The 16,906-nt window shown below is 39.5% G+C and overlaps 1 protein-coding gene across 2 annotated transcripts in view; it reads left to right on the forward strand.

Annotated features, from left to right (window-relative positions):
- The window catches only part of LOC310949991 (mannosyl-oligosaccharide 1,2-alpha-mannosidase IA), a 201,526-nt gene that overhangs the window by 74,593 nt on the left and 110,027 nt on the right, over positions 1-16,906 (forward strand). The window lies entirely within an intron of this gene.

Below are 16,906 nucleotides of genomic sequence, written 5' to 3' on the forward strand. Positions count from 1 at the left end.
GTCATAACTTTCTATTGGCACTGTGTTTTTAACTCTGTGTGTGGTATGTGATAGTTGTTTGTTTTCATGTCATCTATGGAGCCGGAATGAAGTGCTGTCATGGTATCTGTTGGAGAAAACAACCCCCTAGAGTTCAGTTTAACCCCACCCCATTGGAAAGCGAAGCTACCCAAACCTTATGTGATTCTGGTGAGACCGTTATGTAACAGAAATCCACCCTGAAATTCTCATGAGGACATGTTATGTTCTCTGTTGTGTGCCATCAATTTGACTCTGCAGACACACCTTGTGTTGAAATGTTGACTGTTCACTCAAATGACTACTAAAGAAAAACAGATATCCTCCAGTTTCTATCATGGTTCAACTTTCAATGGACTGTCTCACTTGTTTATTCACCTTACAGGTTTAAACAGAACCATGTACAGAGAGGTGGCCAGAGGACATCACTGCACTCAAGAATCAGGCAGCACTTATTGGAAACTTGTTTCCGAACAACCTTTGTCACCCCATCTCTCAATACGATCCCGGGGTCCTCTGTGACTGTTTGGTAATAGCCGTTATCTGTGGGGCCAGGGGGTGATACAATTTGGTGTTTCTGAGGGTGCCGTTTCACTGTAAGGAAGACAGAGTAATCCTTGGGCTCGAGAGCTGTTTACTACAGGGTTACCTTTAGCTGTTGTGGTCGCTGTCTATATTCTGAACTTGTGATTGAATTGTTGTCCAGCAGAACTGCTTTTACAAACTCTCCCCACCTGAAGAACCTCTCGACACCATGTTGTGTAGAAAACGGCAGCGCTCACACATCCATTCGAAGCTGATCTATAGGTTAGCCTGCAAGTGTTTGGTTCATACCAATGCCATGACCTTTAGCTCGTTGCTAATATGCAGATTCTAGGAATAAGCGTAATTAAGTGATTCCCTTGCCATTATGAGGAAACTCAATCTTTTTTTTTTCTTTTTTTTTTCTGGTGCAGAGCTGTGCAGCATGATGTAGTTTTGAGCTGAACATTTGCCAGCTAGTTTTACAATACCTCCTCATTTCAGTACAAAAACCTAAATAAATGTGCCCGATAAGGTAAGACCAGAGGAGTCTCTGAGGTACTGAGTTTGTCTGGCACACAGGGCTACTTGGTGAGTGTGTGCATGCCAGAGTGGAGCTTTTGGGAGACGTGAAGTGACATTGAGCTCTTTATTTGTTGAACACAGTGGGAGTCTAGAGTGCAGAAAATGTGACTGTGTTTTCCTGAGCATATTTTACAGTTTATTCCACATTCTGTGCAAACGTAAAGGATTCCATGCCGACTTTGATCAGATGCATTAGTCAGACGCTCGCTTGCTGTTGGGACACAGGAGACGCATTCTAAAAATAGACTTCCTTCTTCGAGGTATCGATCCCCTCTCGAGTAATTCATGCGATTACTCGATCGGGGAAAACATTATTCATGCCCATCCCCAACAGATAGCTGTCTGAGTCTGAGCTCTTGGCCATTTCTGTAGAGCGGATAACATTATTTGTCAGATACAATAATGTCTGATGTGGTAAATCCCTTTTCCCCCCTCAAGGTTAGTGTTTCAATAAATGATACGGCAGACGTCAGGGATCAATAAGGTCCTGTAGGCTTTAATGCTTTCACATGACACCAGTGATTGTTGTTCTGAACTAAAATTATATGCAGTCATGGTGGTGCTGCTGAGATTTAGTTGTCGTCATTGGAAATGAAGATTAAACTGAACCTATCAATGTCTCCTGCAGGATTTAAAACTTTTCTATAAGCTCAGGCAGTGTGATTGGATCTGCTTTATTTAAAAAAAGTAAAAGTAACTCATGAAACATTTTTCCAAATGCTTTTTCTCCAGTGATCTCTCATTTTCTTCCCACATTTGATGCAGCTTCATTGCAAGATTGTTCGTATATGTTAAGAAATAAAAAAAATCTGTGCTCTCCCAGTGTGACCTTTTGGTGAAGTGTGTGTACAGTGTACTACAGAAGGGTAAGACTGTTTCAAAATTTCAAACAGAGTTGCCACTGTGCAAGAGGATTGTGTCTGTCGTTTAAAACCTGCAGGGCTTTGAAACTTGCATTATCATCTTCTCAAAATAAATAGATAAAAAACAACCTAATGCATTTTTCCCACCACTCTACTGAACTTGCACTGAACCCTAATTCCTCAACTGGGCTATGAACTTATCCATGACTTCTGTGTACCATTACAAACTAGCATGATAAAACCACAGCCATGGAAATGGATAACTTATTATTCAAATTCCTGCTTAAGTTAAGAATTGTATTAGATTCGTCATCATCGCGTCACTGTGTGCTTCTTTAAAATTCCTACTGAGAGAACTATTGATGTGTTAATACAGTCATGATCCGCTCAAAAGCTTAGGCTTCCATTGTTTTTAATTGAAGATGATATTTTGGGGATTTTCTGTCTGTGTGCGTGTGTATCCGTGTGTGCGTGTGTGTGTGTGTGTGTGTGTGTGTGTGTGTGTGCGTATCAGTGTGTCCCTGTGTGCGTGTGTGTGTGTGTGTGTGTGTGTGTGTGTGTCTCAGAGGATAAGGAAGTGGAGGGTTTATTGTCTGAGCATTGAAATTGTCTCGTTTCTGAGTTGGGATTTCATTAAAGTCAAAGAATGGGGCTGTCAAACTGTTCTGGCAAGGTGACTGATGTCTCCAAGTTACCTCAAAGGCAAAGAAAATGGATATAGAATTTTCCTCAACCTGCATTCAGAGTTCAGCGTAAATGCATCTTGCATTTTAAATTGCTGGTGTCTGAAAGTGATAATAAATTAAAGAACTGTTCCTTCAAGAGGTTATTCTTATCTGCACATGTGGCGTCTGCAGGCCCAGTTATTAAATTAGAATTTAGGAGGTCTTTTAGTTTCCACGCTTGCGAATGAAAGGCAGAGGCAGTTTTATCCATTTTATTAAGTGTTTCTTTTTCTGGTCCTTTGTAAGGCATTGGTGGTGGTTTATTCTGTTCACACAACAGACCTTTTTATTTGGAAACATAATGAGTTGAAACAATACATGGTTCAATTCTCATTAATTTCATCATAGAGGCCTGCTTCATAGTAATCAAATTAAGCAACAACACAGACTTTTGGTATGGAAAGTGCATCTTATCAACAGAAAGGTAATACATGAATTAGTTTCATTGTTTTTGTGTAAATGCTATTTTGATGAGAAAAAAACTAATTCATCACCGACAACGTTTGGTATCCAGATATTTTTTTCAATCCTGCGAAGTCACTATTTAAAATTAACTTTGTTGTGAGTTTCATCATCTTCCGAGTTTTTGAAGAATCATTCAGAAGAGGAAGATGTTTGAACGCTTGAACAGCCCGTACAGGAAGGCGTCAGTGGAATTTGAAAAATGAGCTGTGACTCTGCAAATTTGATAAACCATTAGTGAATGTGTTTTGTGAGCTTTTCTTTCAGTGTGTCGGCAAAGCAAGAAGTTTCACACTTAGTATAAATAATTTTCTGTTTCCCACTGGTCCCACTCCTGTCAGCCTGTGTGAACTGTTGTAATCAGAAGTTTAATGAATGCAGCTCGAACTTTACCGAGAAAGTTTGTGTTTTGGATCTGTGTCAACAAGAAAAAGTCCTTTATGATCATCGAGGCAAAAGTGATTCTGCGGGGAACCAAGATGCCGTTTATGGTATAATTGAATTAAGGCATTTGTGGTATGTTGAATAGATGTTAATTAGACCCTGTTGCTTCTAGTTTTGAGAAAGGTATATCTCTTGCTACATTATTATACAGTTATTTTCCTTATCGATTAATCTGTTGGCTATATTCTTGATAAATTAGTTTAGTCAGAAATAAATATCACAAAGTGACACAATTCAATTTAGTTTTATTAACAGTGCCAAATCATAACAAAAGTTATCTCAGGACACTTTACAAACTAGGTAAAGACCACACTCTATGACTTATTTATGATAAACATAGACCCAACAATTCCCCCGTAGAGTACGGTGGCAACGAAAACCTTCCCTATAACAGAGACAGACCCAGCTCTGTGGAGGACGGACATCTGTCTGCACCGGTTGGAGAGGAAGAAAAGGAGAGAGAAAGAGAGAAAAGACGGACAGATGGACAGAGAGAGACAAAGACAGACACAAAGACAGAGACAGACACACTTCCAGTAACTATAATAATATCTATAGTAATGTGAATATGACTTATATGTTATGGCAGTGCCATCAGAATCCCTTAGAGCCCAAAGTGATGCCTTGGAATTGCTTATTTTTTCTGATCATTAGTCCAAAACCCGAAGACGTTTCTGTCATATATGACAAATGAAAAGCTGTGAATTCTCAAATTCGAGAAGCATTGGCATTTTTGCTTGAAAAATTACTGGAACAATTAATCAAGTATAAAAATGGTTGCTGATTGCTTCTCATCTTAATCAATCTGATTTTGAAACGGCGCTTTTTTTTTTTTTTTTTTAGAATGAAGGGAAAACCCTGTTTTCAAAAATGTCTGTGTATGTGTGGACTATAGGCCTGACATATGGCAATCATTTTGAGTAAACAGTACGATTTTTAGTTGTTCACATAAGTAGATTTTACAAAACAAAGTTAGCATTCGCACACTTTAATGTTGTTTTTTTCCTATCAATGTGCAGACTCAAGGTGAAAATAATCTGAACACCAGGCGGGTGACACATCAGAAAACAGGTCATCTCTCTCACTTCATCAGAAATGAACTTTTGTAAAAATGCAACTTTTCTCCACTCAACTTCAAACATCCATTAATGGTGCTCCCTTTTTCTCTCCCTGGTGCATTTGAGCCAGACCTGATCTACTTGTGCGTCTTCCTCTCAAAATAACTTATGGTCAAACTCTTTTTCTGGCTTTTACTTAATGAAAACACTTACGGATTGGGTGTGCCATTCTTTGAAGCTTTCTCCAGAAGTTGACGTCATTGTGAATTGATATAAATGCAAGGTAGGCTCACCATCATGGTCCACACAAGACACTGTGTGGTTCCCATTGTGGATCTCTATCCTAAGGCAGCCCACTCAAATTGGCAATTTATTGCAGACAAATTACTTCCCACTCCTCAGCATGTCCTTTTTTCACGACCCCCACTCCCACCCATCCCCGTTCCTTTCTCTTCCGACTTATTTTTTCTAATAATACTGTAAAAGCTCTGTAATGGTTTGTATTTATTTCACTCACCCCCTCATTTTCTGCACCATCCCTGCAATTTCAGTACTAGCTTGTTTTTGAGGACAGAGCTGCTGTCAGCAACGTGAGTGAGAAGGGAGGACAGCAGGACGGAGAGAGTTTTCTAGAGAACTATTGGTGTGCGATATTGCTTGTGAGAGTTCCTGTTACTCGACTAAGTTTAGAGACCACTCAGCTCTCCACTCGGATTCCATCAACTTTCCTTGCAAGGTCTACTCTATTGATTGGGTCAGCTCGGTGATCCAAGGAAACTGAAAGGAGAGAAAGCGGGTTGACTTGCCTTGAGAGTTCTCAAACACTGAGTGGTTTAAAGAAAGGGCAGCTTGCCTAAACCAAGTGTTTCCAGTGTTTCAATCAAGTTGCCACTATATAGTGAGTGTTGTTGGACCTCTGAGTATGCAGACATGTACTTCACAGTGTACGTGGCATTTGTAGCTTAAAGAAGGTAAAATGTTCGTAGTCACATTTCAGCGTTAGCTACTGAGAAAAGTATAGGGTTAGGTTGCTTTACAGTGTCGGCTGAGACTTCTGTTCTGCTTCTTAACCATTGCTTTGTATTTTAATGACTTCACCTTCGTTAACTCACTGAAAGCTTTTATTGGGGATTTTTAAAAGGGTAGTTCTGTCTCACTCTGTTATGACTTAACCTTTGTTCATAAGGTAAAGCCCCTCTGTGGTTGGGCCTGCAGTCATTGATTAATTAAGCACACCTTTATTATAGTTGGCAAACAATTGCCTATTTACACATCTAGCAGACATAGAATAAAACTATAATTAACTAACTTGTCATTAACTTTTTGGTGGAAGTAATGTTGCCATTCTCTCAATTTGCCAACATTGGAAATGTTGCATGAATTCTGATGTCTTATTTGAATAAACTTTATGGGGATTGTCAACGGACACCAGCAGACCAGGGTATCAGTGTTTACGTTCTGCGTATAAGTCGCAGGTTCTGACCGTGCAGAAAGATGATTGAAATATGTAGCGTTGTTCATACAACATACAAGTATATTAAAAACCTGCATCTTAAGATAATGTCTTAAAATATTCAGTATGATTCTGATACTAACTTACTCCATACAGTTTTGAAGCTATAGTTTGGTCTCTTCACTATACTGTCATTTCTCTTCATTGCTCCTCACCAGCTGCCTCTACTGGGGCCATTTAGGCACGTTAATACTCCAGGTCTACCTCCCCAACAATTCAAGACCTGAGACCAGACATTTTAATCGGCTCCTTGTGGCGATTCTCTCTCTTGGCATGAATCTTTCATGGCGCTTTGGAACTCTCAACCCACCAGTGGGAGACGCTCAGGAGACAACTTGGCACAGGACACATATCTCTCCTAATGATCCCTTTTGGAGCGAGCTGCAAGGACACCTGCCAGAGAGGGAGAGAGAGAAAGATACAGGCAAATACATATGTGCTCGTACTGTGCAAACACCAGGCTGAATTTACATTGTAAAGAAAAAAAAAAGAAGAAACGGTTCATTTAAATGTGATTATTTTAAATGATTTTTTTTAAAAAAAAGGTATTTTTAAAAGATGGACACAATAAATGAGAAAATCACAGCGGATTAACTTCATGGAAGCTCTCCAGGTATGATCAGCAAAAACAAATCCGAAGCTAACAGCTCAAATCCAGCTGCCTGCATCTGTCCTGATTTTGCTCAAATAATGCCTTGCAGCTGGGTGTGCCAAGGCTTGCTGACTTAATTCCCACTCCAGACACCTTTTAAAGTATTAAACAACTCCTACGCTATGAGTTATTTTCTGTTGAAAAAAATAAAACTAACTAAAAATAACTCAGAAGGGGCTGGAAGCACATCTACTGTGTCTTCCACATTGAGATTTTAGAAGCTGGCCCGAGGTGAAAGAGAAGTGTGCAAACCGCCCATCAAGACGACTAAACAGCTGTAGACCTAGATGTTTATGCTGGTTTCTGAAAGGAGGTGGCTGGGCAGTGGAGCCCCACAGATGGATGGACGGACACGGAGGATACGGTCTGTCCACCTATGAAGCTAAAGCGATCTGAGGCTAAGTTACAGTTTTGTTGTTGTGTTGAAGTCAATCCCCATCGAGTAGTGTTTCACATATTAGACAGCGATTGGTTTATGGATTAGAGATCTACCAATAGCTGCCTGGGATACTTTTGAATTTCAAATTCAAATTCAGAAACACCTCTCTAGTGACAAACTTTGCCCAGTGGTCACTGTAGTCAATGTCAAACATTTAGAGGCAATAAACATAAGAAAACACACATTTTTGAGTGGAGGGGGACTTTAATTACAACTACTGTGCATGTTGTTACTTTGCATATTTTGTAGAGTTATGCAAGAGCAGGGGTTGTGAAAAGTCCTTCATCAACTCTCTAATCAAAAATATATTTGATCAAGGGTGTAATTTACACTCTTCTAGTTGATTTTTTTTTTTTTTTTTTTTACTAAAGTCTCTCATAAGATCTCAGAAGATTTGGGTTGCTGAAAATGTTGATACACTTAGCTGAGTCTACTTCAATTATTACCATTCACTCACAGTAATGAGCTTAACGAGAAGAAGCGAGTGCTTTGCCAACTGTTTCCTCTCAGGCTGCAAACACACACTCGTGACCCAGAAGCAGGCTATGTCCTTGTATTCAATGGATATCTAATTTTGGGATTGATTCCATACATTTATTAATTCCATGCATGAATGATCTGCAGCTCAGTGTGCCGGATCGTCCAACTTTGACTCTTGTCTACAGACTTGCCTGTAATTGACCACCGTGTTGTGCTGACTCAGGATGAGACCTCACTGGCCTTCAGAGACCTACCAGGCTCCGTCGCTGCTCATCTTAAATGTGGTTTTAATAGGAAGGAAGTTCAGGGGGGAAATGTGGAGGAAAGCTGATTCTGTATCTTCTCTGCCAAAAGGTCCCTCGGTTACAGGTGATGACGCAGCACCTCGTTAACACAGCAGTGTCTTGGGGCTGCCATGCCAGGGTGCTGGGATGATTTATTATCCATGATCCACCCAAAGCCTCCTCAGATTAAAGAAATTCCCGCTCGTGCAAGCAAACATAACAATTGCATTACAAAACATGCAGGCTGGGTAAGTGTCAAGGGTGCTCTGAGGCATGCTTTATGTATATTTACAGAAGACTCATGTGGTGTGAAATGATCCATGTTGTTTCAGCTAAGAAAGAGGTACTGTGGTCAGCATGGTTTTACAATGTTGTCAGTGTTCTAAGAAGAGAGACTGCATTCTGCTCACTTTATTAAGAAAAAAAACGATGTAAAAGCAGTGAAGAGTGGAGTCCCCATAGGTTTTCTTTTACTGAGCGGCTGGAGCTGTTTTCATCAAATGTGTTAACATCTCTTGTTTATTCTTAACTTTCCTTGCACGTTTTTTTATTTTAATTTGTTCTTGCTCAGTATGGTTTACAGCTAGCTGCCATGTGGCACACTGTAGCATTATGAAACGTAATTTTTGTATTAATTCAGTATTCTACTTTTAGGGTTTTTGAGCATTTTCCCTGTGCTTTCATTTTCCACTGAAAGCACAGTAAAATATTCAAAAAGATTGACTTGAAGCCTTAATTTAAATGGGTACAGTCGTTAAAGGCAAGCTCACTTTTAGAAGGACGCCCTGATGCAGTACATTGACGACTGATGGCTGATCCGTCATCAAATGTGATGTGACTTGTGTCAGGTTGGGACTGCAGTTTAAGGCAACTTGTTTCTAAACAGCTGCCTTGTCTTGTAGTACAAGTCATACCTCAACATCCTGTCGTGTCTTTGGTTTTTCCAAATGTGTACAATTTCTTGTAACCTGTGCTTTCTCTTCTCTAAATAAGAATAGATTTATTTTGCTCTAGAATAGATGGTTAACCATGTCAGTCAAAGCAGTATTGATCAGCTCACTTTCACTGCTAAGACACAGCAGGCGGTATGACCAACTTAGGAAACTTGGAAACTTGCATACAGGGTTTCTTCCGGTCTGCATGCTGTTTTATTAATGCTCTTATCCAAAGTCCCAGATGGTACCACAAGTGCGTACATTTTCAACAGGCATGGTCCCAGTGGGAATCCCTCTCCAAACCCTGGAAGTATATAGTGTGTCCATGTCCTACAACAGCTTCATTGCACTGAAGCTCATTTTTAATGCTGTAACATACCAGAGACCAAGGAAATTTTCCCCTTTTCAATCAGTTTCTTGTGTTAACAATGTTGTATGGTTTTTCACAGACATGTAAAGGTCTAAGAGCACCCTGCAATGCAGCGTAATTAGCAGGATGTAGCTCCATTTTCACCCGTCGCAGCAGTAGTAATGGTGCGTTCCTGCTTTTCTGTCACATGCAGATAATCCAACACTCCCAACATCCTTATCCCCACAACCTCCACTTTACTTTTCAGCACTTAATTAGGTTTTTATTATATTTTTATTGTATTATGTTTGTTTCATATATATATCCCATTTGTATGTCTCTTGGGTAAAAAAAAAAAAAAAGGTTGTTATATCAGAGGTGTTGTGTGCTGTGATTTTCTACAGCAGAGTTCTTTCTTTGAAGAAATGCACAGATGTGGTGATATCAGGGGAGATAAGGTCTGTTGCTGTGCCTGAAGCAGAAGATCTGCTCTAATTAGCTGTCCAGAATAAGCTACAAAATGTTTGGCCCACTAGTTATTCTCTACAAACAGTAGCTACCTCGCCTGGGTTAGTGGGGGTCCAAGCCCAGCTGGCAATACCATGTTTACAATGAACCATTGGCGTGATCTTCATGGATGGTGCAGCCCACTTCAGCCCACACTGTTGGCTAATTAGCTACAGACACAGTGAATGTGATTTCTTCAGCTTATATGGAAAGTAGGAGGTAACTCATTAGCTGAACTTCTTACCAGTATCACCAAGCTGCAGCCTCAGTGAAAGCACCACACAGTGAAACTAGTTTGGAATTGAAACCAAAGATCCTGATGAAATACCAAGCAGCATGTCTTTCCAGGAAATAGTTTAAAGGCCATGTACTGTAAGACCAAAAAGTGGAAACAGCTGATGAACTCTTAACTACAGCCAGTCAGGAGAGAAGAGCCGCATATTTGTACTCTTTGGGAATAACCCAGTGGGGGACCCCCCCCCCCCCCCCCCCATGATAATGAATATGGCGGTAACTTTGTTTTGTTTTTTATGGTTGTTGATTGCCATTGGTTGGATTATTCAAATATTCTCACAGCCTTAACCTTCAGAAGACATTTCCCTCTTGCAACATCTCATTATACTGTCTCTTCCTCTGTATCAATACCTTTACTTTAGAGGTTGTTTGTTATCTCTTGTTTTTTATATACATCATTGCCTCAAATAAACCGTAGTTCAAGATATATCTGCTGCGTGCCAGATGGTCCTTTGCCTCAGCATCATCCTTTTGAAGTTGTTAAACATTGGACTATGTTAGAAAAGCTCTTTTTTTGCTAATTTAATGAAGTGGTGTTGACCTAAACTACTGTACTTCCAATGTTGATGCACCAAACTATTAAGGTCATACACCAGTAGTGTGATATACCTGTACGTTTCTAGTTTCCCATCCAGAGAGACTTGTTTTTGCTCTGAATTAGAAATCCATTTTCTAAGAAGGCTAGGACCAACACTGAGATAGTTGCACCCTCCTGTTGAGTCATTTCATCTCTGTGTTACAATCTACTTTAGTATAGTAGTATAGCAAAGTATAGCTGTTTTAGCCATAAGCAGAGCAGTGCATTTTCAGAGGGTGACAGTGAATAATACTGCAGTTTCTGGATTTCCCTGTCTCTTCCTGTGTTTGTGTTGGATATGACGAAAATCCTAAAGTTACATCTCTTGCTCTGGGATTTTAACAAAGGCTTTTGAGTGAATGTAATCACTTATGCAACTGCTTATGTCACTTCTACGATCTAGTTGATGTTGTGTGACCATCCTTGATTGCATGATCGGGAGTGCATGACTTCTGACCTGCGTTTTTTTTTGTATTGGCATGTTGTATCCCTGGTCAATGTCTGGTTTATTTTAATCACTGGCTCTGTGTTTAGTTATTGATCTCCTCTGCCTAACAACCAACCAATTAGTTTAAACAAAGAATGGTCAGTGTCCTGTCAGATCATGTCTGTGTCTGCTTTTGTGCCCCTGGAAACAAACCATTCTTTCATTTGCTCTCTTGGAGAAGCAGAGCTTGGATTGGTATGCTCGGCTCTGCCTGCAGGTATTGATTAGCGCTGTGTGTGTTGTGATTTTGAGTTGTGCTCAGCAATTCTATGGCTGTGTGACCCCGGCCCTCCACACTTAGACCCTCTGCAGCACACAGCTGCAGGGATGTGAGAAAACAATGCCAGATATCTGGTTCCCTCCACTGGAATGAAACATCCTCAGTGTGCAGAAACAGGAAGACCAGCCAAATATTCTTATGGAGTGCGGATTTGATTGTGCTTGCATTTTGGCATGAAAACATATCTTTTTCTTGTACAAATGTTGAAAAGCTTAAAAAGAAACGTTGAATTTAGTTTCCTACGCCTAAGAAGGTATTTTTTAATACTAAGGATGTTTTCATATAGTGATGGCTTCATACTGTGCCTGAGTATGATTGTTGCACTCTCCCGCTGCTTAGCTTTCACATTGGGTATGTTGTTCCATACCCAAGCCAATCTACACAACATTTGTTTGTTGTTGTTGTCGCTACAGAGTAGAAAATTGTGCAACTTGCAAGATTTTAAATTATGCTTGCTTTTGTAAATACCTTGGAGACAATGCCTTCCAACTTTATCACCCATGGCCGTGCAGTTCAGGGGATGGGACTGGCACGCGCTGCACGCATATGTCAAATAACGTCAAATAATGCTCTTGCATTATGATTATTATGAAATTCTAAATAGAAGACCATCTCTGTGTCTTGGTACAGTTAGTTTTCACACCCGATGTGAACCGTTCTCGAGAACATATTTTCAAGTGTCCTGTGAACTTTTAAGTATTGAGCCATTACTCAAGAACTGTTCACTAGACACACATTGTAAGAGAGAACTAAGTTTCAACCAAGACAAACAACAAATAGCGACAAAACTGTTAATCAGTGACAGATGGCATCCACACCAGAAATTTTGGAGAATGTACCAGCTAAAAATGGAGCAGGGGAGGAACAGCAGGAGGCCCTGGAGCCCCAGCCTCCTGCAGGTCCAAGAGGGAGCCCAGTGATGTATCGAGGAACAAGTGTGCATAAAACTGTTGGGAGTATAATACAATAACTTAAGTCGTAGGAAGTAATATTACATCTAGATATGGTATGTAGATTGATGCACGTAATGCGGACCCAAACTTCACAAGCGTGAGTTCTGCACAGAAAGTTTTAGCTGAACGCGGTTAGCAGAAGGTGCAGAGGTTGGCACAACAAGCAGATAGGTGTGGAGTGAGTCACACTATGGCGAGCACAAATGAAACGGTGGAGCTAGAAGACCTGCCTGCAAGTTCCCAGTCAGCTACAACAGCAACAGAGAGATAGTTGTGTTCAAGACGAGGATCGTTTGTAGGTTTCTACAGTTTCAGCCTACAGTTTTACATTTTAATATGTGAAAATGTGTTTACATTTTGCTTTGTACTGCATACAATGACCTACAGCATACAATGACCTACAGCATAAATTAATTGTTTAGATGAATCGCTAAAAAATAGATAGAAAAATAGTTATGTATGGCAGCCCTACTCTTTATTCCCGTTGCTTGCAAGCAGCCTTGAGACAGAGCTATTCATTTGCTTGTTAAATGCCCCCTTTGTTTACCTGCCACCGTGGCTGGTAAATTACACTCTAACTCTTGTTTTCATAAGAACATTATTTAACATTCAATACACATGCATTGAAGTGTAAAACAAGAAGGGCCTAGCCTTGTGTGGTGGTTGTTTGCCTTCCCCTGTTGTCGGCCTGTTAATAATATTGCAAAATTGCGTTTATCGCAAGAGCCCAAATCGAAGGTGGCTCAAAAAGACTTCAAGGACCTCAATTTAGCTCACATGTTAAACCAGGAAAAGTTCTCAGCAGAGCTCCAGATTGAAAAAGATAAAAAAATAAACCCCATAAGCAAGAACTTGAGCAGCAAAAAAGTGAAGGTCAGTCTGTTCAACAGATAGAGGATGAGACCCGGAACCTGAAGGAAAATGCTTCTGAGAAAATCTGAGTTAAATTTCAAAGACAGGACCTGAAAGGAAAACAGGCCTGTCAGGGTCCAGGGAGCTTTAATTTGTTTAACTATATCATCAGAAATTATTTTTATATCCTTATGAGAAGTAGTATAACAGTGTGATGATTGTACAGATTATTGTAGACCAACTGATTATCCACTCATACTTTTATAATTTGGCCCTAAATGATCATGACACATGTTTTCTGTTGCAGGATATGTGGTCTTTAAATGTCATAAATTCAATTTGGTGAACCCTGCTTATAGTGAGACCGTTGAAATTACTCCAACTAAAGAATATCTTCATTACTGTTTCTTAATCACTTGCTTATTGTGTTGATAAATAAAATGTCATAGAATTCTGGGAAATGTTCATTAAAATTTCTCAATGCCAGCTACCGCAAATCCTTTATTTGTCATGCTGTCGCTGATTAATTTGGCCATTTTTCATTTTCTATGTCTTCGTTAATAAAGTTTGAGCGTGCCATCTGCCTGTTTTTTCTATATTTATTTGATGATGGTCGTAACGTCCTGCTTCCCTCGCAGGTTCCATCTTGCCATTTGATCATTTCTGCAAAGAGAGCGTTTGACATAAAGTCTGGTAGTAGGAACATCCTTCAAATACGTTACTCCTGTTCTTTGCCTATGAAGCTGTCAAATGATCAAGACAGGCTGGCATTGTGAATGATGGAATACCTTTCAAACATACCTTCAGACATTTGCTGGTTTTCATTCTGGGAGGTAGAACATCCTGTTGGGACACAATCCGATTGGCACTCCCAAGAAAATGATTACCTTTTGTGGAAATATTTCCAGCATGAGATTCATCGGTGCTATTCCCTTTATTCATAGTGTGTGCTTGTTTTTTACATTCTGTGAGATTGCTACTGCATACATTATTAGTATTTGTTTTTGTAAATGGACAAAGCACTGTATAAAAAGCTGCTTTCTCAGATTGAATGCCATACTCAAGATAAAACAACAACCAAAGAAAATAACAAAGATGACCCTAATGTGTTGTTTCTTATCTATGAATATTTTTCAGTGCAGAGTGCTTTAATGTTGTTGTAGCTAGGGATGCACAATAAGTATCAGTACCGATAAATTATCAGCCGATAACGTGACATTTTTATTATGCATTATTCTGATAATTAAATAATGTTTGATACATAATAATACAATTAATAACACAAGGCCAAATTGCTTCCACTGAACCATCTACACACATATATACTTTATATATTAGACTGTGGTATACACCTTTTATGATGGTTTGTGATCTGCCAATACTCGCATATTGATCACATTGACATGTGTCTGATTTGACAGATTATGTCAAAGCATTTCATTTAAATTCTTAGATAAAATGCATTTTAAAAGACAAAGTATGTTTGCAAAGTTTTCTGATGTACTTTAAACAAATATATGAACATTGGAAGAGTCAGCACTGTTTATTGTTGTGTTAACAATTGTGATGTCAGATTTGGTTAGGTCAGAGCTACGGAGTATGAAATCATCCATCTTTGATTTTCAGGCAATGTTTCAAAAAATACGTGTGTTTTCAAAACTATGATGCAAGTGAAAGCCTACATCTAAACTGCGGATCAACCGATATAGATTTAGGGCAGGTGCGGATATCGATTTTTTTTTTTCATCAGCCTTAGACGATGACCGAAGTCGGACTGCTGATTACTTTGAGCCGATATTTGGAACTGATTCCACTTTTGCTCCCACAACTTACATCATAAAAATGACGCAATGATGATAACAATTCTCAATTCTCAATTTTAAAAAAAGGAACGTTTATTGAACTTAAAAAAGGCGTCTCCAGCAACAGCCTGTGGACGCCTGTCTTTAAATAATGCCGGGAAAAAACTATCCAATGCAATGCATCGGGCAATACGATACACAAAAAAACCCACAAATATCGTCCGGTAATATCCGCTGGCTGATGTATCGGTCTATCACTTATCTAAATGCAGACTAAACAGAGATAATGCAGACAATAACAGTGTTAAATGTCTATTTAAGTTTAGCAATGTTGTGTCTCATGCGTTATTATTATTAAATGGTTTGAATATATCAATAAACAACAACATATGGGTCGACCCTCGATTATCTTTACCTTTCCGGTATCGGCTATGAGAAGCAGCCAATTAAAGTTATTAGTTCTGGCTGAAGAGTATCCATATTGTGCATCCATAGTTGTGGCACAAATGCCAAATCAAACTGGTACAGTGGCTTCCAAATAGTTGAATAGCATCGAATTAACCTGTAATCAAATCTCTGCTCCCTGACCCGTAATCACTGTTTTCTTGAACCTGAAGGGCAGTTTACATTTATTTACACGTATGTGTGTCTTCTATGGACAATGTGGTTCTTCTTTGAGGTGTCTATAATGAGCTTTTTAGGGTGAGAGGATTTTCAGCTGGAGGCCTTGTCGGAGGTAATCGGATTCATGTTGTCTTTAAGGCTTATACAAGCGCGCCTGGGAAGAGCCAGGAATCTCATGTAGTATTGATAATAGCGATGACATCGTGTTACTGTGAAAACCCAGTGAGGGGAAAAATCAAATCCAGCTTTTGACGGATTGCATGGAGGAAACCCACTCTCTTCACATTTGTTTGATGTGGCGAAGACAACACACAGTTTTATGCTGTTGTTGTTGTTCAAAAGCTCTTGAGTTAAGTTAGCATGCAAACAAAGTAAACTTACTGTAAGTGGCAAAAACAAAAATGACACCTACGTAATACAAGCGCGGTGATTTTGTTATTGTCTGTTGCTTGTTCTGCTTTGTGATATCTATTTGGCAATATCTGACGAAGATCTCTGATGAACTGAACTGTTGCTTTGTCAGATAACATCAAATGAGTGGAATCTATCAGTGTAGTGTGCAGATTCTTGTCTGTCTTTTGCCTTCAGTTTGTTTTTTGATCCAGCACACGTGTGCACTCTACACTCTTGCTGGTCGTGAGTATTTTTGGATGTTCGTAAATTAATTTCCTTAATATAAACCAACCATTTTTTCTTTCTTTCTTACATGCTTCTAAGATAAGTGTAACTGTTGCTATAGGCAGAGGTGCATCACTCAACTTTAAACTGACATTATAGACTTTTTGTCTTCATGTTTCACTTCCCTCGCTCACTTTCCCTATTTTATTGCATCATAGACAATTTCCTTCTTCACATCAAATCACATCCAGGCCATTTTGTTTTTGTCGCAGTAGGGAATAGGACAGAGCATCACTTTGAGACATACTTTCTTCTCCATGATGCGTTACTGACTATGATACTGACATTATTCCATCTTTAATTAAGGATGAGTAGCTGCAGGGGAAATGTCAATCTTATTGTTTAGCAGTGCGATTTATGTGTTAATTACATTCCTGTCCTTCATCCCGTCCGATCAACAAGCAATCATGCACTTCGCCTCTGAGCTACAAATTTAATTATGTTTCGGCCTGGAGGTGTGTTGCCTTATTATCAGTCAACTGACCGGTACGTCTCCCCTCTGTTTATGTTGCAGATGATGAAG

This window comes from Echiichthys vipera (genome assembly GCF_963691815.1).
Source record: "Echiichthys vipera genome assembly, chromosome: 8".
NCBI classification, from domain to species: domain Eukaryota; kingdom Metazoa; phylum Chordata; class Actinopteri; order Perciformes; family Trachinidae; genus Echiichthys; species Echiichthys vipera.